A 21,957-nucleotide genomic window follows, 5' to 3' on the forward strand; every position below is an offset into this window, starting at 1 on the left:
GACAAAGAAAGGAATTCAGAGAGAATATTTGGGGAGCACAGAAAAATGTTTGTGACAAGTAAAAACTGATGTCATGGAGTATTAACCTAATGAAGTAATTCCTGTGAATCCCTGAACTTATGAAAAGAAAATCATAGGATGTTTAACAGTTGGAATGAGGTGACATACATACAAGATGGTTTTTAATATGTGACTTAAAAAAAATAAAAATGACCCAGTAGAGCTTTATTTCTCCAGAAGACCCATTGCTGGGTTTTTTGGATCAACCTGTGTGTTGTCAATGCCCTTAACACTCACCAGGGCACTGAACAAAAGTAAAGGCCTTAAATTAGCAAGACCATATGATTTATTGTCGATTTTCACACATACAAAATGCTGTTCAGAAAAAAAAAAAAAGGGAAAAAAATTAAGTTCTTAGAGTATAAAGCACATGACAGTATAAACATGTTAGAAACATGAATTCTGGAGCAAGCATGATGTGATGAAATGTCCAGGTGGATGACAAAACATCTGAGTGATAAAAACCTGCCTTGACTATACCAGCGTGACTGCTTTTGTCCATCTGTACCTTCACCCACACAACTCAACTGGGATGTGCCAGGGCCCCATCAGCCAAATCCAGTTCTCAAATGGAAACGTTGCTAAGGTGGGGCCTTATATCTCATACCCAGATTTTCTTCTCTGTGTTTGAGCCACTGGGTTGTGAATGATTGTACAAATCTTTGGAGTCATGCATGGCCAAAGTACCAAAATGCTCCCTCCTGGTCCTGCTGCTGGCTGGTTTGGGTTCCTGTTTGTGATGCAGCAAACTGGGGCTCTTCCCTGCTTGGAAACACTTACAGCTGCCCACTGTGATGGTTTAAAATCTGACATGAAACAACATCTGGGCAGCAGCTATGAAATTATTTACGAATTTTGAATATCCTTAGGATGCAGGGCTGAGCTGTGGGCTCTGGGCATCTGTGCCCCTGTCCATAATCCATAGACTCTGCCTTCCTGGAACCTATGCATTAGTGGGGAGAGGAGAATAGTCAGATAAACCCAGTGAGGAAAATCCCACCCTGTGAGCGTGTTGTATATACTGTTACTTTGGGCTTTGGAGGGCATTTCTGTGAGCAGAACAAAAAAACACTGCACAGCTGTGATTGCAAGGCAGTCTATTATCTGCATTATCTCTCCTTAGGATGGGCAGGAATTCTTCATTTCATGCATCATTTAAAACTTGCTACAGTGATCCCACAAAGTCAGTAACGATGCTAAGTACAAAACTTTAATGGTGTTGCTGTTCAGACACAAGGCACCAAACTCATTTCCCTGCAAGCTGCAGCATTGGCTGATACCAGCAGTCACTTGAAATATTGCAATCAGCCCAACGCTCAGGCGAACCCAACCAGAGCTGCCAGTGCAACCTCAGAATTTCCCTGTTTTCCACGCTTAGGTGTGATTTATAACCTGATGAAGTCTTATCTCCCCAGCCTACTGCCATAGGCTAATAGTCTGTAACAAAGCTCAGCCTCAAAAATGTCTAACATAATGCAAGAGGGGGAAATGACAGCAGAGGAAGTTGGTGGGAGCCTTTCCTAAGGGTGTCTGCCTTGGAGAACCTGGGGGCTCTTGTGGATCAGAACCCAGGAGAGCAGGGGACAACCACGCTGAGCCTTTGCTGTGCCTGCTGTGCCTCCCCTGCCACAGAGGTGCCCGTGAAGCATGCAAGGAGACACACTGCCCTCTGCCAACCCAAGGCAAACACTGCTGCCTTCCCTCCAGCAGCCCGGCCAGAGCCAGCCCTGACAGCCAGGATGGAGCTCAGAGACTCCTGTGCAAGGCTGATCCCAGCAACTGGGCCCCGATGCCACATTTGGGGTGAGCGGGAGCAAATCCCTGCTGCTCCGGAGCTGAGCAGTGTGGGGAGCATCACCTCAGCACTGCTGTCCTCTGCCCTCAGACAGAACAGCAGAATTGAGCACGTTTTCATGGAGCACCACGTCCAAGGTGCAAATTTCTCCAGAAAACGCCATCTCAGGCTACCAGAGGGCAGGAATTGGTAATCTTAAAGGTCTTTTCCAACCTAAATGATTCCATGATTCTATTCCTCCTGCCAGCAGAGTTACTTTGAATAAAACACTGGTTGTAGATTGGCACTGCTCCATTGAGACCTAAATTTTCTTCCCTTCCATGGAGCACTGCAGTATTTCAGTGGTGAGCTGTCTTTTCAATAACTGCTAAGGAACTGCTGCCCTTTGTCAAAAGATTGCCCAAATTGCTCCAGGTTTCTGTTTGGTCTGTGCTGCTCCACGACTTCCTCACCCACCAGGGACCAGCTGTGACCCAAGAATTAAAGGAGAGGGGTGGACAGAAGGAAGTTTTGGCTCCCAGCTTTCCCAGCTTGGATTTCAGTTCCCTAAACCACCTCGAACAAGTGTTATTTCCACTTCTCCAGTCTTCTTCTCATACATGGGAGGAGTGGAGCAAGAGCTCACAGCCGTTAAATAAACGCATTTGTTGGATAAAGGCAATATTAAATACAAAGTGTTAATAGTTTTATTAACTGAGCAGCTTCACTACACCCCAGAATGTTTGGCCTTTGGTGTCTCCGGCCAGAAAAGCCCCAGGTGTGAGAATACAGGGAATGCCAAGAGAATCTGGGGACTGAGATGAGCCAAATGCTCTGTTTGAAAGCCTGTGGCTCACTGCACCTCTCAGTGTCCACGTGCTGCGGGAGCACAGAGGCAAATCACCTCCACTCTTTGTTCCTCAGGTTGCCTATCCATAAAATGGGGATAAATAGTGGCATGGGAAGCTTGTCTTTTGCAAACTTTAATTTATTAATGCCTGAATAATGCTTTCAGGTCCGATGGAAGATGTTGTGTAATTATAATAAATAGATATTGACTTCAAAGAGTCTCTGTAGATCTGGGCTTTTTGATCCCATTCTAAAACTGTAATTATCCCTATCCCATAGGCTTAAATATAAAATTATATGAGTGCAGATTTTCATCTGTATTCTGCTGTTGCGTGGTTGCACATTTTCCAGAGGAGGTGGTAGGATATGGGCCCTCAGACAATCATAAGGGAGGATGGCTGTGTTTTTACTGAGGAATGTGGAATTTCTGGGATGCACTGGGGCAGCACAGTTGTGGGGTTGCATGGGAGGCCGTGCTCATCTGGGACAGCTCCAAACACATCTTGAGCGCCCCTCTGATGCCCCAGTTTGTAAATAATTAATTAATGAGTGGTCAATGCCCTCATCTGGGACAATGAGGCTCTGGCTGAGGGTGATCCCATCCCCAGACATTGACCTGCACACCTCAGCACAGTGGCAAACACCACAAAAATCCCTGCAGGTCAGACACTGTATTCCTAACATCCATTTACTCTTTTAAAATGTTGTCCTTTTATACTCTTATCAAGCGAAAGAGGCCAAACAGATTTTTCCCTCTACTCATTTTAATAAAATTGGCTTCCAGGCTGCGATGTCGGATGCCAAAATTCAACCTGGAAATGCTGGCAGCCTCATCACTCCAGCGACGCCAGCAGTGGTGTTGCAATTATCAGTTGATCTTCTGTTTAAATACAACCCAGCGTGTGAGCTGAATACAGACAGGTTAGAAAAAAAGCTGTGAAAAAGGGAAAAAAAATCCTGAACAATTCTAAAACGGGCTGGAGTTATAACATACAAATTGTTTGCTCAGCTAAAATGTGCTAAACCAAAACAAATTAAATGTAGCAGAGAATACGATAGCAGAAGGGTGAAAGTCATTTCAACAAAAGTAAAAAGAATTGGCGTTTCCTTCCAGTCATCTGCATGGCTTTGGTTACCCAGACAGATGGAAAATTGTGTAAAAAAAGGAAGAAATTGCCATCAGAAATTGCAATCAGATGCTGATATAGTAGAGGGCCACTTTGGGGGTCTTTTGCTTGCCCACTTGCTCCAGCCCTGGAATCCAGAAGTGCTGAGCTGCAGGTCTAGCTGGGACTGGATGTGCTGAAGAAATCCCAGCTCTCCGGCTGACCCCTCACCTGCAGCTTGGGCAGCATCTCCCAGTGAGCCACTGCCATAGGAATAACCCAAAAAACACTCCAAGGCATTTTTGGGCATGAATCAAACAAATAGCCAGTGGTGAAAAGTGATGCAAAGTTCTTGTGTGCTCTTGGTACAAAATGCAGGATTTTGACTGTGACCTTCCAGTACCTGAAGGAAAACCCCAGGAGAGAATGGAGAGGGACTTTTCCCAAGAGCTTATAGTGACAGGACAATGGGGAATAGCTTCAAACTGACAGGTTAAATGGGATATTATGACTTTTTTACTCTGTGGCCTTGGCACAGGTTACCCAGGAAAGCTGTGGCTGCTCCATCCCTAGAAGTGTTCAAGGCCAGGCTAGGCTTGGAGCACCCTGGGCTAGCAGAAGCTGTCCCTGTCCATGGCAGGGGTTGGAATCAGATGATTTTTAAGGTCCCTTCCAAACCAGGATGTTCTGTGATTCACTCATCTGGATGTGCATTTTGTATTTTATACCAAAATGATGTCTCCTGGATTTTCCTGCTTTCCTGAAGAATGGAAAGCACACAATAGATTGAGATGCTCAAAACCCTGAAGTGTCAAACGTGCCCTGCTGGACAGTGGCCAGGTGCCAACACCTTTCTGAAGGCAGCCCTGTCAGAATATTGGGAACAGAGAATGGGGAGCCAGAATGGAGCCATTTGAGATACCAGAGGAACAGGATTTCACAAGTCAGAGGAGTGCAGAGAGGGCAGCTGCTTTCACAATATTTAACACACTTGCTTTCATGCCACTTCCAGGCCAGATTTTGTCTAAAAAGAACTGTTAGACAGCTCCCCAAACTGCGATAAGAACTCGTAGCTCTAATATTCCAGTGCTAGCATCTGTTCTTTCTTAGGTTACCCCCTTAAATTTCTTTTTTTTTTTTTTTTTTCCAACTTGAAAACAAATCCAAACAGTCCTAAACTCTAACAAATTACCCAGCAGAGCATATGAGTGGTTACAGGTTTCCAGCTCCACTGGAAACACGCTGGTCTCCAAACTGCAGAGAGAATCCAACACTTCAAGCCCAGCTTTCCTGCCAAGACATGTGTCCAAAAAAACCCAGATGCCTTCAGTGTTTTATTACATGCAGCACTGAGCAGTTCAATGGCTCGCAGAGCAGTAGCCAGGAATATTGGGAAACTGCAGATGCAAACACATACACACACACAGAAATATGCAGGCCTGTGACTTTAGCACCGGTGAACATCGGCCGCGCTGAACATCGGCGTAGGAACTGCTTCCAAGCTGGGTTAACGTGGGATAAAAACAGATTGTTTCTTCACAGGCAAAGTCAGATCTGGTGCAACTTGATACAGCAGAACTTTGGAACTGAGTTAGGGGTGTTTAATAATGCCTACATGGTTTTATGCTCTCAGATTCAGGGTCAGAAGAAGGGGTAAAATAAAGTTTGGAGTGACCTCTGGGTAAGAGTTGAACAGACAAAGGAGATCTGGGATCATGGGAAGGGTTTTGGATGTGCCCACCAGTGTCCCACAGCATGTAACAATTAAAATTTCTTGTTCTAGTGCTCAGAAAAGGTGGAGATGTTGGTGGAGATCAGATTAACTCTGGAGCACAAATGTGAATTTTGCTGCTTCAATTATTTATTGTTTTTCTTCACTTACCTTGTTTTATATTTGATTCTCACTCACAGTTACCAAAACGTGACTTGACAACCACAACCATTCACAGAAGGACACAAATGCATGGAAGTTTACATGAAGCTATTATCAAGAAATCCAAAATCTCTGGGACTATTTAAAAAAAGAATTTTTAAAATTTTAAAAACTGAATAAACATGTCATAAACTTAACTAAGCATTTTTTTAATGTTATACAACCATGCATGAATTTTAGATTTTGTTCAATAATTATTCCATCCATGTGTATATTTAAAATATACACATGGAAAAGTATCAAGGGACTCATCCCTTAAGACACTTTATGTTTCTTGGGGATATCAATAAGAAGAATAAACCTCTGCTAGATAGATGTTGAGTTTATGGAAGAACTTAATAGATTATTAGTATTTAAACATCATTACTCCAATGGATGCATTGTTATATCTGAAGACAAATAAGTGCAGGCTGTTTTAAGAAAAATTGGATTTTTGACCTCCATCAGGGTGTTACTTCCCAACTCTGGAATCATCTCCAGAGAAGGCTGGCAGGGTAGGAAGGAGAATTTCAGAGACAGCACTGTTGTGTCCAGGGAAGGAGATGGGGATGAGCCCCTGACAAGGCAGCAGCAGGGTACGGGGTGTGGGAGTCTCATGATGCTCTGGAGGCTTGGGGAATGCTCATCTGATATTCACACTGTGCTCAGCTCTGGGGTTCCCGACATCAGAAAGTCATGGAGTGAGCCCAGAGGAGGCCATGGAGATGCTCCAAGGTCTGGAGCCCCTCTGGGGCCAGGCTGGGAGAGTTGAGGGTGCTCACTTGGAGAAGGGAACGCTCTAGAGAGACCTTAGAGCCCGTTCCAGTGCCTAAAGGGGCTTCAGGAGAGCTGGAGAAGGACTGGGGACAAGGCATGGAGGGACAGGACACAAGGAATGGCTTCCACTGCCGGAGGGCAGAAATGGATGGGAGATTGGGAATAAATGCTTCCTTGGGAGGGTGGGCAGGCCCTGGCACAGGTGCCCAGAGCAGCTGTGGCTGCCCCTGGATCCCTGGCAGTGCCCAAGGCCAGGTTGGACACTGGGCCTGGGACAGGGGAAAGTGTCCCTGCCATGGCAGGGAGTGAAACTTGATGGACTTCAAGGTCCCTTCCAACCCAAACCACTCCATGAGTGGATGTGCTGCCAGGGTTGGAAGTTCACAGTGATTTTCCTTGGCAATTTTCCTTTTTTCCCCCTCTTTCCTTTCACCAGTCCTTTTCACCCCGTTGCTGTCACTGTGCAATGTTTGCTCTCCATCCCTCCATCCAGCAGGATGGCATCGGGTTTCTCCAGTTAACTGCTGCCTCCTGGCCCTGCGTGCTTGGAATGCCGAGGGCTGAGCCTTGGAGACCACGCAGAGGCATTTGTGACTCCCAGGCTCTCATCACCGGCATTGTCAGGTTAATGACCTGCAAAGATCTGCACAAACACTGCGGCGGGACTTGCCAAAAGTGCTGGCACATTTTCCTTGGCCCCACAGCCTCGTATTAAGTTCACAGAGAGGGGCCAATGTGTGGATGCAAACCAAGGCCTGTGGTGGGAACCTGGGGACTGGAGAGCAAGGATGGTGACTCCTGAAGAGCTGCTGGGGGCCCTGGTGCCTTGAGTGGCCACAAAACCCTGTGAGGTCCCTGGGGAGACACCTGGGATCTCAACTCTGTCCCTGCTGAAAATACAAACTGGATTTCTGTCCGCTGCCAGCTCAACCCCTCTGCTGTGGCCTCTGGCTTCTTGGGCAGTTTTGCAGGAGGAATATTTTCCATTTGGCTCCCAGGCGTGAAGGAGCAAAGGGAAAGGTGAAATGGGGAAATAGGAGAGCCATCAGGGCAGCAGGAGTTGCCACGTTGGGTGGTCATCCAGCACCACCTGAGACACCCACCTCTGCAGGGAGAGGAACAAAGCTATCAGCCCCTGCCAGGACCAACCGCAAGGCTGATCTTCAATCATTTCCCAGACCAAACCTTCGGCCATGTGTTAGTTTTCAGCAGACAACACACACAAAAAAGTAAAATTTAGATAAAGGGACGGCTGGAAAATGCAGCTGATTAAAAGAGCCAGAATTCATGAGGTTTTCTTGTAAAGGAGGTGATAGAGAAGATGTGTGCTAATGTCTTTACAATTTGATGGGTGTTAAGGTCTTTGGAATGGGTCTTAATGTCTCTACCAACTTCAAGCAGCAGGTTTGCTTCAGAACCCAGTTTGGTTCTTGAAACCAACAAATGGGTCTACACAAACTTGAGTTTCTGAACTTTGGGATAAAATGCCAGGTTCCAGGGGGATATGGGGTAGGTGGTTCTGGAAGGCTGCATCTCCCTGGTACCTCACCAACAGGGAAGGGAAGAGGGCAAGATGTGGCTGGAAGTTTGGGATAAAGGAGGCTGCACCCTCCAAGACCTTGGGACAGAAAATCCCACAGGTATGTGCCCCAGTGGACTCTCTCCCTTTATTCAAATAATATTCCTCTGTCCCCTGTATGAACACTGGCTTTTCCTAGCGAGATTGTCCCTACACAGGGTTTCTGGAATTTCAGGTATTTTGCCAGAAGAGGCTCTCATTAAAGGATAGTTTGGTCCTTTGAGTGAATTAAGGGCTCTCCACTTACATGTGAAAAAATATCGTTATGAGTTTCTCTGGTGTTTATTCAAGCCCACATACAAGTTTGGAAGTTCCAGAGTCAGTGTGCCATGTCTCTTCCAAGTCCACAGTAACATCTCTCTCACTGCTAGTAGCTACAAATAAGAGTGAGAAAACTGTTCAGGTTTTTATCTGAGAGATTTTACCAGAGCTCCCAAGTGCTGCTTGCGGTGTCGGCTGGAGGTCAGAGCCTGAGGCAAGATTTGGGTTTGCTCTGTGACACAGAATCCCAGAACAGTTTGGGTTGGAAGGGATCTTAGGGAACACCTCATTCCATCGGCAGGGACACCTTCTACAGACCAGGTTGCTCAGAGCCCCATTCCAGCGTGGAAGGGAGGGAGGTCTGAGCTGCTCCTCGGTGTGTGTGCACACAAACTCTACATTTTCCACACTTTTCTGTGTTCATTTCAACAACCACTTCAGTGTGACTTTCTCCTCTTACTTATTTCCTGTTATGAACTTGGCCAAAATGAATTTGAAATACTTTCAGGGGGTTCTGGTATTTAGAGACTGGGCGCTGAACCACTTTGTGAAAATCAGTTTCCTTTGCAATGTTATTAACAAAAAGCTCAAGGCACTGCAAAAACTATCCAGGTATGTTCCCTTCAAGTTTGATTCAGCAAGAAATCCCTTTGAAAATCATCATATCTACTGTATTAGGCAGCAGTTGAAAAAAAGATATTATAAATATGTTTGGATGACAAGCATGTGTTTATAAATATGTATATTTATCTATTTGTCGCTCTATATAAAAATTTCTTCTTATGTTTTATATTGGGGAACAACTGTTTGGTTTGATATTAAATTATATTTAAGTTAGTAACGATTTAATTTCATCCTGAACAGTCTCTGATGCTGCTGTTGAATGCAAAGGCTTTCAATAAATTCACTGAGCTCTGTAAGGAACTTAAACCTGTACAATTTATCTGAATAACCTACTGCATTCAGAATATGACATTTACCTGGCTTTAAAGACTCTTCTTTCAACTTTTTAAAATCTATGTGCTAATCAAGCCTTTTGGTTTTCATAACTTGAAAATTGGTAGAAAGCTGCATGATTCATTTTGAGACTATTTCGTTCTTTGTTTTATTATATGAGACAGGTCAATGCTTCATTTGCTTGTATTTGAAGAGGGTTTCTTTAGAAACTGCCTTTTATTTTAGTAAACATTGACAATTTTATTTCTTCAGCTCCTTGAAAAACCACTTCATGTGTACTCATGTAAAGAATGCCTCCTCCAAATGGCTGGCACAATCCTGCATTGATTAGAGAGGAAATTGAGATTAAAAGAGAAACCTGCCAGAGAATTATCTGTAAATAAAAGCACATTTAGCACTGCGCTGGTGCTCCTTGGAAAGCAATCCCTGTGCTCTTTGTACTGTGCTTCTCTTTTCTAGCAGCACAAACTTCTGCCTTTGTATTGCAATCAGAATTCGAATGTCTTTGCATCTTGTCATCTGGCCTCTGGAGTTGAGAGTGATATAAACGGGATATCGCTGGTAAATGTCACGGATGCTGACGAGATGTCAGCAGACCACAGCTGAGAGCTCTGGAATTCAAATCAAGAGAGGCTGATCCTTATCTCAAATGATGTGTTTGAGATTCCTCGCCCCTGCCCAAATTTGCCGGGGCTCCAGCACGTGAGGCTGAGGCTGCAGGAGGATTTTCCTCGGCTGTAAAGGCTGAAAACTCCTGGAAATTCAGCGCGGTCAGGATGAGAGGCTCTTAATTTAAGCAGAAAGAAAACCAGGCAGGCACTTTCTTGTGAGCTTTGAATTTTATGAGTCGGTACTTCCGAGGGTTGTTCCACCTCCTGCACATTTAACCCGAGCCCAAATGCACTGATGTGCTGTCCTGATTTAAAAGTAGGTGGGAAACCGCCTCCCAGAAACAGTGAATGCTATTTTAGGATTAAACCTCTCGAATCCCTCATCTTACTGCACAGGTTACAGCAAGATGCTCTGCTAATGAATCATCACTGAGCAGCTGCATTTGCATAACGGAGGGAAGATGAGGCACCACACAGCGAGGGCAGCCGCTAATTTATGAACAGGAGACCAGATTCATTTTTTTACAACATTTTTTTTCCATTTATATTTTTATATGTCAATGTAAAAATGTTTCCATGGAGACTGTAAAGGTTTTTATTAAAAGGTCGATAATATACCTCCTACATAATAATTTAAGCAACTTGAGTGAAACCTTATGATCTTGTTTTTCGACGTGTTCCAGTTGGCGTTTTTCCTCCATTGTAACCTGTGCCAGAAAAATGCAGAGAAACTGTAAAACCTGGGAATATGGTATTGTAGCAGTACATATATATAGATATAAAAATATTAATGTTTGGAGGTAAAAAATACATTAGCAGGATAAAAGTGAATTGGCTGGGTGCTGTGGTTACGCAATACCTGGTGTTAACATGTAGCATGTACTGCTTGTGCTACACCAGCATATTTTGTGATATATAATCCAGTGTTTATCTATATTCAAATTAGAATCTATATTTTTACTCTGTTCTCTGGAGACATATTATTTAAACAATCTCAGTCACAAAAAATAAACGTAAGGACTAAAGCTAAAATAACTCTGAAGGATTTTTCCCAGTCCTGATTACACTGCACTCTCTGCTGTCTTAATATATCTTTAATTATTACAACTGATCTGAACACAAAGGGGACGGATTCTCAGCTGCAGGGACTTGGCTTCGCTCCACAGAAATTTCCAGTGGAAGGGGGTTAACTTTCATCAGGAGTAAATCAGACCCAGGTTCATATTTCCTGCCCTATCTGGTTCTGCCCTTTGCATTCTGCTGGTGCGAGCCAAAATGTGAGCAAACCCCGACCTCTGCTCTGTCAGGATTCGCTCTCTGCTTCCTCCCTGGTGTCTCCTGTTCCCTGAGTCTGGAATGAGGAGGCACAAAAAGAGTCTGGAAAGAGGAGGCACAAAAAGCTGCAGACGCCGGCTGCACATCGGTGCTTCCTTTGGCTTCCAGGCATAACTGGGACAGGAGGGGACAGAGCCAGGGGCTGGTGGTGGCAGCCAGAGCGTGTGTGGGGTTTGTGTGCTCTGGGGGAATGTTCAGCCACCAGAACATTTGCCCCAAGCCAGGACACCACTGATCCAGAACCCGCAGGAACACTACAGCCAGTGCCGCTCCAGGGATAACACCGAGTATCACTCCATGGATAACCAACACCCAGTGCCACTGCAGGGATAGCCAATACCCAATGCCATTCCATGGATAACCAACACCCAGTGCCATTCCATGGATAACCAATATCCAGTGCCACTCCAGGGATAACACCGAGTATCACTCCATGGATAACCAACACTCAATGCCACTCCAGGTATAACCAACACCCAGTGCCACTCCAAGGATAACCAACACCCAGTGCTATTCCATGGATAACCAATATCCAGTGCCACTCCAGGGATAACACCGAGTATCACTCCATGGATAACCAACACCCAGTGCCACTGCAGGGATAACCAACACCCAGTGCCATTCCATGGATAACCAACACTCAGTGCCACTCCAGGTATAACCAACACCCAGTGCCACTCCAAGGATAACCAACACCCAGTGCCACTCCAGGGATAACACCTAATATCACTCCATGGATAACCAACACTCAGTGCCACTCCAGGGATAACCAACACCCAGTGCCACTCCAAGGATAACCAACACCCAGTGCCATTCCATGGATACCCAATATCCAGTGCCACTCCAGGGATAACAACCATCCAGTGCCACTCCAAGGATAACAAACACCCAGTATCACTCCAGGGATAACAACCATCCAGTTCCACTCCAAGGATAACAAACCCACTTCACCTTCCTGAAAGGCAACAGTGCAAGCGCAGGAAACTTCCCCGCATTTGCATAACCTTAATCTTGTGGTGAGCATTTGCAGATTCTCCACTCTTGCTTTCAGCAGCCAAGTCGCTAACGTAAGGTCTTTTAACTGTGTGCTTTTTGATTAACCAGTGGTATCTGGGAATAATAATTGGTCATGGCCATCCATCCTACGGGGTTGATTAACTGGGAATAAGCTGCACATTTTTTCTTTCTTTTTCTTTTTTTTTCTCTCTTTCCCTTTTTTTTTAACTGTAAAGCTTTTCTGTGGTAATTCCACCATTCATCAGGATGGAGAAATTGGCTCCAAACCAAGTACATCTGCCAAAGCCATTATTTCCATCATCACACTCTGCATCAGTCTGCAGTGCAGCCTTGTAGGAAGACAATGTTCTGTCCCCTTGTGGTTCTTAAGTTATGGGTAAGGAGCTTACATATATTAAAAGGAGGGTCTTCACTTAGTCTCTTAATCTTTATGAGCACTAATAATAGTCAACTTCGTTTCCAAAATTTAGAAACACTTGCTTTCAACATAGAAGGGTTGCACATGCTGGAAGATAAGTCTCAGTGCAATGAGATTAGGAGCTCCATGGTTTTGTCAAATATCTCCACATTTTAGATTTTATAAAAGGGGCCTCTGTAGCTTTAACACATACACTCTTCCTTCTATACTTACATTCTGTATCTTTAAGAGGATAATTGCTGAATTGAAATTTGAGAGTGTTATCTTAATAACCAATTACTCAAATAACTTTGAAATTGGCTTAAATTGGCTCGTCATGCTACATTTACCTGAATCTTTTTATGGGAAAGTTAGGAACAAAAAAAAAAAAAAAAGAAAAGAAAAAAAAAAGAAAAAAAAAAGAAAAAAACCTTGGCAGCCTGATTTGTTTAGCATTGCTGGAGGTTCCTGTTTGCAGCAGGGAGAGTGGCCCAGGGTAACCTCAGCAGGGACCCCCTGCCCAGTCACCTCCGGTATGGAGCAGCAAGGCGGCGGGAGGCAGGGATGGCCCGACCCTCTGGCTGCTCACCCCGAGGCAGGGATGGCCCGACCCTCCAAATGCTCACCCCCAGGGCCTGCCCAAACACCGCCTGTGGCTGCAGCCAGAGAGAGATTGAGGGATTTGGGAGTGGGAAGATGATGGATATGGCTGGAGAAATCTGCCGCCTCTTAACAATGCGCTCGCAGCTTGCGAGTCCATGGTTTGGAGAGGAGCAAGTGGAGATATTTTACAGCTCTGTTTATAAGGCTTGTTAAAAACAGTGAAAATCAGGATAATCTTCCTTTAAAGAATTCATATGTTTAGCAATATGGTTGGATAACATAGATTTGTTTAGCAATGTATGGGTCTGTGGTGGAATCTGTGGCAGATCCTGCATTACATACTTCATCATTTCCTGATACCAAACAAATAAAATGGTAAAATTTCAAATTACTTCACTGAGCACTGTTCATACAATTGAATTTCACAAAAATCTTACAATAGATCTGGAGAGAACTCATGGCCTCTGTGAGCAGGATCTCCAGCTAACATTGACTTTCCTGACAATCTCATAGCTCAAAACTCACCATTTACCAGTTCAGGTTCATTGCTTTATTCTGACACACCTGAGTGTTTCCCCCAGCTCTTGGATCCAAGATCCTTTTGCTCAATAGCCAACACAAGGGGCATTGCTGATCCTTAATGGATCGTGCTCTCCATGGCCTGGTGCCGTGAGGTGGAGCCGTGTCTGGAAAGTGATGGATCTGCCGACAGAGCCAAAAATCATTCTGAATCCTCTTTTGTTTTCTGCCCCAGCAAATTTCAGACAAAGGAGGTCCACATGGAAAGAACCAAAATTTGCAAAGCGAGGCTGATTTAGGAGCAGTCAGAATAACAAATAAAGTGCTACGTGTTGTGTTCTCTCACAGACAAGCAGAGATTTACTCCAGACACCAAAGGAGAGTTTCTGGGATTGAAGGGAGCCCACAGGACCTCCTGAATTCCTGGCATCTCTTGTCCCACTGTGCTGCCCACAAAATGCTATGAAACATCACAAATTCTGAGGTTTTGGCATTTCCCTTGATTTTCAAAATTTCTAATTTTTTTTTGTGATAAAGTCTTCCAGGTTAGAATATTTTTCCTCTCCTATTAAATGCTATTCCATTAAATTGAAGTCGATGTTTTTCTATTAGATTATTCTGAATATTTGACCTTTGGATAATCCTAAAGTGCAACAGCATTTCCCTGCAGTACTGGTTTTATTGAGCATCTCAAAATGGAGATAGTTTAGAATCAGTGCGAAGTTTGAGTTCTGTGATAATAAGGCCTCATTTTTCCTGAATGATTTGACAAGGAGGGAAAAAGCACATCTCTAAATAACTCTAATCCCATTCCTAATGATTTCAAACATATTTGTCCTCCAGCTAAACAAGTAGTTTAAGGCTATTCCTAGTCCAGCCTTCTCAGTAGAATATCCAGATTTTATTTTAACGCTGGGGAATACCCAGGGATGCAACCAGATCTTTAACTGCTCATTTTACAAAACATTATCTATTCTTATCAAGAGATCCAGACTCTGCAAGGTTAGATAAAATGCCCAAAGCAAGAGCTGAATGACCCAAACAGGATTGTTTTCCTTTGATTCCCAACCTCTGTGAGTACAATGGGAATATATATTTGTGAGCCTTTTTAGTTTCCCCAACATTTTTTCAAAACCTTTCTTCCATCTTTTTCATAATTATCCATAAATGAACTTTTTAAAGTCATTCAACTACCAGGTTAAAATTCAGTTTTGGGTTGGAAAGGACTTTAAAACTCATCCAGTCCCATCCCTGCCATGGGCAGGGACGCCTTCCACTGTCCCGGGTTCCTCCAAACCCCATCCAGCCTGGCCTTCGACACTTCCAGGGAAATTATGACTCATCTTGATCTGATTCTCATTCCACTTCAGTTCTCTAAGTCCAAGAAGATAAATTACTAAATTCACCTTTTGTCCAACCCATAATTTTTATTTTAGCTTTGATGATTTCAAATACACCAACGTAAAAGTCAATATTTTCGCATTAAAACAATATAAACACACAATGTGTCATTATAAGGATAAAGAAAATTTTGCAATAAAATTAATTAAATATCCCTAAATCCAGCCAAAGACTGAGTCAGCCAACTTCCTACCTTTGGAATCCTACTCCCAGCCTTATCTGAAGCAGAGACACGGAATTTTCTCTCTAAATTAAGCATAATATTCATATTTCCTGCTGGTGATCCTTAATGAACTTCTGTCCATTTACAGGATTCAACAAGAAAATGGTATTTTTAACCTATGGCCATCCCAGATTCCTTTCCCTGGTTCTTCTGGCCCCATCTCCACCTTTTACAGACACCCGAGGCTCTTCTGGCTCCTCATCCACACTTTCCTCTTGGTATTTGCCTCTGCTGCTTTCTCTGAAGCCTGGAGAAGAAGGTGGGATTTTGAGAGAGAAATATTTTTATCTTTGAAATATACACACTTCTCTAATGATTCTCTGAAGCGCCAAATGGCTCAGGGATGGAGAAGGAATGCACTTTTTCTGAACTTTTTTTTGGGTTGTTTTTAATAGAAAACAGGTTTTAGATGGTATCCCTAATGGAAGAGGAGAAATCTGAGATTTCTGCAGGCATTTAAGGACATATGTATAGGATTTAGGTGAGTATAAATTCAAGTGCATAAATGATAAATGAAATACCAGCCACAGAGGATTATTTATTTCTGTCTGTGGACAATTCTACTCTGACTTTTTTTTGAGACCTTGGTCCTGTAGCTGCACACTGTGTCAGGTCTCAGAGAGATGTGAAACCTCAGTGATGTGGCCTGGGGAGGAAAATGTTTTTTCTTGTAGCTCCTGTCCTAGATTGGATTTGCTCCAGGAAATCCTGCTCTGGAGCAGGAGCCAGCCCAGCTCCATGCAGATAACACATTCATAGCAGCTCACCAGGTCTCATCATCTGTAACACGAGGAGCTAAATTCCTGCTGGAAACACTGAATCCAATAACGGCGGCGGGCAGAACCTCGGGACAACCCATGTGTTTTCAGAAATTCACTTTTAACCAGGAACACACATAACACGAGCTCAAATCAGAAATGCTTCCATGGGAATTCATCGGCCATTGGCTGCACAGATGCTTTCCTGCAGAAGAAATGCTCCTGGAAGCCAGTTGGACATGGGTCAGATGCCAGCTATCTGCTCGTGCTTCGTGTAGCTGCATCTCTCTGCCCAGCCTGCTTGACAATGATGACAAAAAACAAGAACTTTCATCATCATCCAAGATCTCAGGCTCCTGAGATCCCATCTCAGCTGGCCTTGCTCAGCCCTCAAAGTCCTCCTAAAGCTGCTCATTGAAAATGAGGAATTGCTAGAGCAGCCCATGTGCACCTTTGACAGTACAGACTAAAAAAAATCCCAAGCCTTGATCAAAACTGCAGCACAGCAAATATGTTTGTTGGAAACATATGCAGGGGACGGCACCATTCCCAAATTTCTGCCAGCCAGCCCGGGTGTCTCCAGACCTGTTTCTCCATGAGATGGGTGTCTCCTCCAGCCAAGGCCCTGACAGCACGATTATGGTGCAGCTTGAGTTAAAGAAAATTGATAAATTCTCTTCTCCACATAAAAGAAGTCCATACCCCATTTAGCAGTGCAATTTGCCTACCCACTGTCACTCACATAAATCTCCTTTATTAACTGGCTAATCTTCCTTCCTTCCCTCTTTTTCCTTCAGTCAGACTTTTTTAACTCCCCTTATTTTAAGCATAAAGTACAAACCACAAGCCTCCACTTCATTCTTTCTGCTCTCCCTAACTGCAATAACAATGGTCCTTCATGAGGGACAGGGCATTTTTCAAAGAGGTTTTTTCTACCTTTCTCAACCATCCACTGGACATTTCTGCTGCCAGGTGTGGGCTGGTCCTCCACACCATGAGAAAGATTTGCTCTTGCAATATTTCCCATCCAATTAGGCGCAGGAAATACTGGGTGTTTCTAAACTTCTTTTTCCTCAGGATTTTCTGTTCCAGCTTTCCAGACCCAAGGGGCTCTGTGAGCTGAGGCTGGATAAGCACCTGAACTTCTGGGCTTTTGTTCAAGCTGCTGCCACCTCTGTGCCCATCGTGGCTTGGCCTCCTCTGCCCCAGCCACCTGCACTGTTGTCACCTGCCTTCCTCTGCCTCCGGGGGTGTAAATGAATCTTCCTGCACGGCTGTGGAAAAGAGAAGTAAAGGGTTAAAAGAAACCTTATAAGGCAGCCTGGAAGAAGTACAAGGCATACAAGTCTTATGTAAATGTGCAATAAAAATGAGGAAAGGGGAAAAAAAAATAATAACTTGAAGATGAGGGTGCTGTTTTTATTCCCAGCGTGGGCTAATAATTAGGGTGAGAATGTCATGCAATGAATTTAAAGTATCTCGTATTTGCTGTAGCCTTTGTTACTGTTTTTACCTCCTATTGGATTAACTTCCCTTCTAACCAATACAATATTTTTCAGCAATAAAGCATTCACTCAATATTCCTTTTCATAAAACCCTCCATGGCTGTAAGAAAACATAATTGGATGTGCACTATACAGCTTGAGCTTCATAAACATTAAGTCCAACAACATGTTATAAATAATAGTGATACAGAAGATTAGCTCTATTAACCTCCTAACTGAGCTGGAAGCATTAGCCTCTTCCAGAACTACCGCTCCGCAATTCCGTGCAAAACTCGGGGTCTGCCTTTAATTTCAGCCCTCGCTGCCGTTCCCACATCTGCCTCGCAGACCTTCCATGCTCCTGGTCCTCGCTGGGTCAAAATGCACAGTGGCAGATTGGCATATTGAGCTATTAATACATCGCTCGATGCGTTACAGATGTTGCAGAAATGAACGGCGCTCTATCACCGCGCCTTGACACGGGGGCCCCAGGGGCGGCAGCCTGAGACCCAGATCTGTCTACAACCTGCCTACTCCGGCAAAAAAAAAGAGAGAGGGGGGGAAAAAAAAAGGCAAAGGAGAGTTGCCCCTTATTGCAGAATCACATTCCAGCTTGCAGAGTCAATTTTTCAGATGTTCTGGCTTTCCTGTTCCTTGTTCCTTCACTCAGACCTCATCTGGCCGCGGTGAAAAATGATGTGACGCAGTTTTTTATTCTGCACTTGACACCCTTATGGAAGGCAACGTGGCTCATTGATTCCAAACTCCTCAAAGGTCAAGGCACTAGGAACAAAGATTTTTTGGAAGTGGCCCAGGAAAAACTTTAAACTCGGACCCTGTGTACCCAGAAAAAACAGAACTGTTAATTGTTACCCCTTCTGTCGCTATTAAGCCTTGTATGAACACTGAACATATGTTCCCTGATCATGTACTTTTATATTAAAATGTTATTGAGCCACCAGGTGAAATGTGTATTAAGTGCACAGCTGAAAATAGACAGTAGGTTTAAATCTTGACAGCAAACAGCTGTAGGATTTCGAAAACTTAATTCAAATAATGTAATCAATAGGTTATGCCACAATTTCAAGTTTCCCCAAACACTTTTATATGGAAAAGGATATTAATTCATCTGAGATTACTTCAGCTAAGAGATAGATTTTTCTCTGTCACCTCTAAAACACAGATAAAAAAAGAATTTGAGATGTTTTAAGAAGTGCAGACCATATTTTTCTGGTTTAGCACACCACAAAATCATGTGCTTTTTTTTTTCTCCTCTCTCTCACTCTTTCTCCAGTGCAGATTAATAATGATTGCTCACTTCACTGTTTACTCATTCTGCAGCTCAACAGGTCTGGAAATGCTAATATGTGAATTATGTCCTCATTTTATCATAAAAATTGGAGAATGGGTCTTATCCAAACAAAACACAGTGTAAGGAGGGGGCTTGAGTTTTTCAGATACACATGAAACCTGCCACGGCAATGGAGACTAGAGTGGAATAAAGCCATGGAAAATAAACAGGAATATTTGCTTTTGAACCATTTGTTGAGTCCTTCCAGATAATGCTTTGTAGGATGTTGTGTCTTCATACAATCATGGAATGGTTTGGGGTGGAAGGGAAATTAAATCCCATCCCATTCCACCCCTGCCATGGGGAGGGACACCTTCCACTGTCCCAGGTTGCTCCAAGCCCCAGTGTCCAACCTGACTTGGGCACTGCCAGGAAAGTTCTTCTTCTCACTGCTACCAAAGCCATTGTCCATCTGTGTGTCTTTAGAGTCGCTCTTAGGCCAATCCTCACCTTTCTGTGGCCATATTATCCTCTCAACTTAGCATACATTAAATAGGTTTAAATTAAAAGCACACGACTCTGTGGTGAAGTTTTGTCGAACACAGGAGCTCCCAGCCCCCTTGTCAGCAGGAACTCTTGAAAAATATAATTTCTTACAAAAAAATCAGTGGTGTGAGAGGAAAATCTCAGCTCTCACCTATGGCAGGGACTCCATTGTTTTACTTTTCCTCTTTTTCACCTGGATAATCTATTTGGCTGCTTCTGGTAACATTAATAGAAGGACACATCATTTTGGTCTCTTTCATTAAGTGAATTTTCCAAGGTAATCATGCTTGTTCTCCTTCTCTCCCCGACTTCTCATTATTTCATAGCAAGGTCTTTAACAGTGCAGACCTGTGCCATAAGGAAAAATAGTCTCCCTAAAGAGACAGGAGTCAGGAATCCCAAAGTCCTCCTGAAAGGTGTTTATATTCATTCTTTCCTTTCATTATGGAGAATTGCTCCAAATTTCACCGAACCAAACCTAAAGATTGTACTGACATTTAAAAAGGAAAATTATTCAAATCTCCAGGACTTTGTTCTAAGAAAGGATTTTTCATACGATTTAGGTTTGATCCAGTCTCCAGCAGGTCTTTTGTTTGATTTTATAGGTTATATTAACATTTTAATGATTTTATTTCTATTATTTATAGCAAGATTTTTCATAGGGAACTCAGGGAAGGGTCTCACAAGACTTAGAACTTAAATTCGGTGTGTGTAGTTCCTAAAAAGAGTCTTCCCAAATTATCTTCAATTCGTGTGGATCCTGTTGAACCAATACAGAAATATCTGTATTTCTCTGTGCAAAATGTGCAACACCAGATTTTAACCCAAAAGGGTTTTTCATATACAGAGATCTATTAAAATGAGTTGTTTCCTGTAATTTTCTTTAAAAAAAAATAAATCTATGATCCATCCCTGAATTGTAGAGAACACAGATTTCTATGTTCTTTGAGGTCTAACTGCACCTGTTTCCTCGGGGTGATGTTAGCTGGGAGTTAAACCCCTTTGGCTGGGTTTTTTGGGATAAATGTAGAACTTCATGGGGAGGAGGAGTTGAAAATCCATCCTTAACATCAGCCCCAATCACAGAGAGGACTCCAGATTCCATCAAATTGAACTGATGGCTCTTGAAAAGGACAAAGCTCCATGTTCCTTCAGAGCTGCCTTTCCTGGCCCTGGGAAATTTCTCCAAACGTGGGAGGAAAACCAGACAAAGAGAACTCTGCTCATTAATTATCATCTGGTGTGCCCTCATTACCAGATTACCTTTAATCTGCAAGCCAGGCCAGCGCAGGGAATGGACGTTGCCCCCCTCTCTGTGCTGTGAATGATGATTTGTTGACTCTCTTTGATATCTGCAGGCGTGGAGGAGGTGGAAAGGCTCTGTTACCTGCAGGCTTTGTGCTCATGGGCAGGAGTCCATCGTGGGGAGGCCCAAATTCTCTGCACTCGGGAAAGGAAAATGGATGAAAGGGAATTGCAGCCTTGCACATTGCCAGGGCTGTGCTGCATGGAGGGAAAACTCCATCCATCCAAATCCCAAAAAGGCAGATCCCTGCCAAATCCCATTTGAAGATGCTGCAGGGCTGGGAATTGGCCCCTCGTTAGAGATGCTGAGATTTCTCTCCTTAGGAGGGCACTCTTCCAGCCCATGGAATTTCACGGGAGATGAACAGGTAAAACCTGCCAAAAAACATTCTACCGTGTGGGCAAATGCAGCAAACTGTACCAAAAGTTGCTCTCAGCATGCCAAAAACTTTCTGCTCAGTGCCAAAGAGCTGCAATTTCAGCATCTCCTGTATTTTTAGTACTGCACTGTGCTAGCTGACAAGTCAAATAAAATAGAGAAGATGTATTGCTCAATAGCACCCACTAATCAGTATTTATTAAATGCATATCTACAGGTAGAAATAGATAAATTGGATCAGTGGACCAATGTTTATTATTTTATGTATTTGATGCTACGTAATAAAGTAACTGGTCTCTCTGAGGTACAATTGCTAAAACATCATAAGAACTAAAAATTAATATTCTAGGAATCACAGAAAGAAATAAAATAGAACAGTTTTAACGTCAGAGGCTGTTTGGATTTTTTCCTTAATATGTCTCCTGGAATTTATATGGAATCATGAATAGTTTGGGTTAAAAGGGATTTTAAAGCCCATCCAATGCCATGGGCAGGGACACTTTCCTCTGTCTCAGGTGCTCCAACCCCAATGTCCAGCCTGGCCTTGGGCACTGCCAGGGATCCAGGGGCAGCTACAGCTGCTCTGGGCACCTGTGCCAGGGCTGCCCATCCTCACAGGGTACAATTTTATCCATAACTTTATCCTAAATTTCCCTTCTTTTATTTGAATTGGTCTGCATTTATCCTACTGGGAATCCATGTAACAGAGATTCCCATTTCCAGAGAGGATCGTTCTAAAAGGACTGGGATTGCAGCAGGAACTGGGAGCAGTTTGGGAACGTCATTTCAGAGGTACCACAGAGCAGTTCTTAA

This window comes from Melospiza melodia, chromosome 9, assembly GCF_035770615.1.
Source record: "Melospiza melodia melodia isolate bMelMel2 chromosome 9, bMelMel2.pri, whole genome shotgun sequence".
NCBI classification, from domain to species: Eukaryota; Metazoa; Chordata; class Aves; order Passeriformes; family Passerellidae; genus Melospiza; species Melospiza melodia.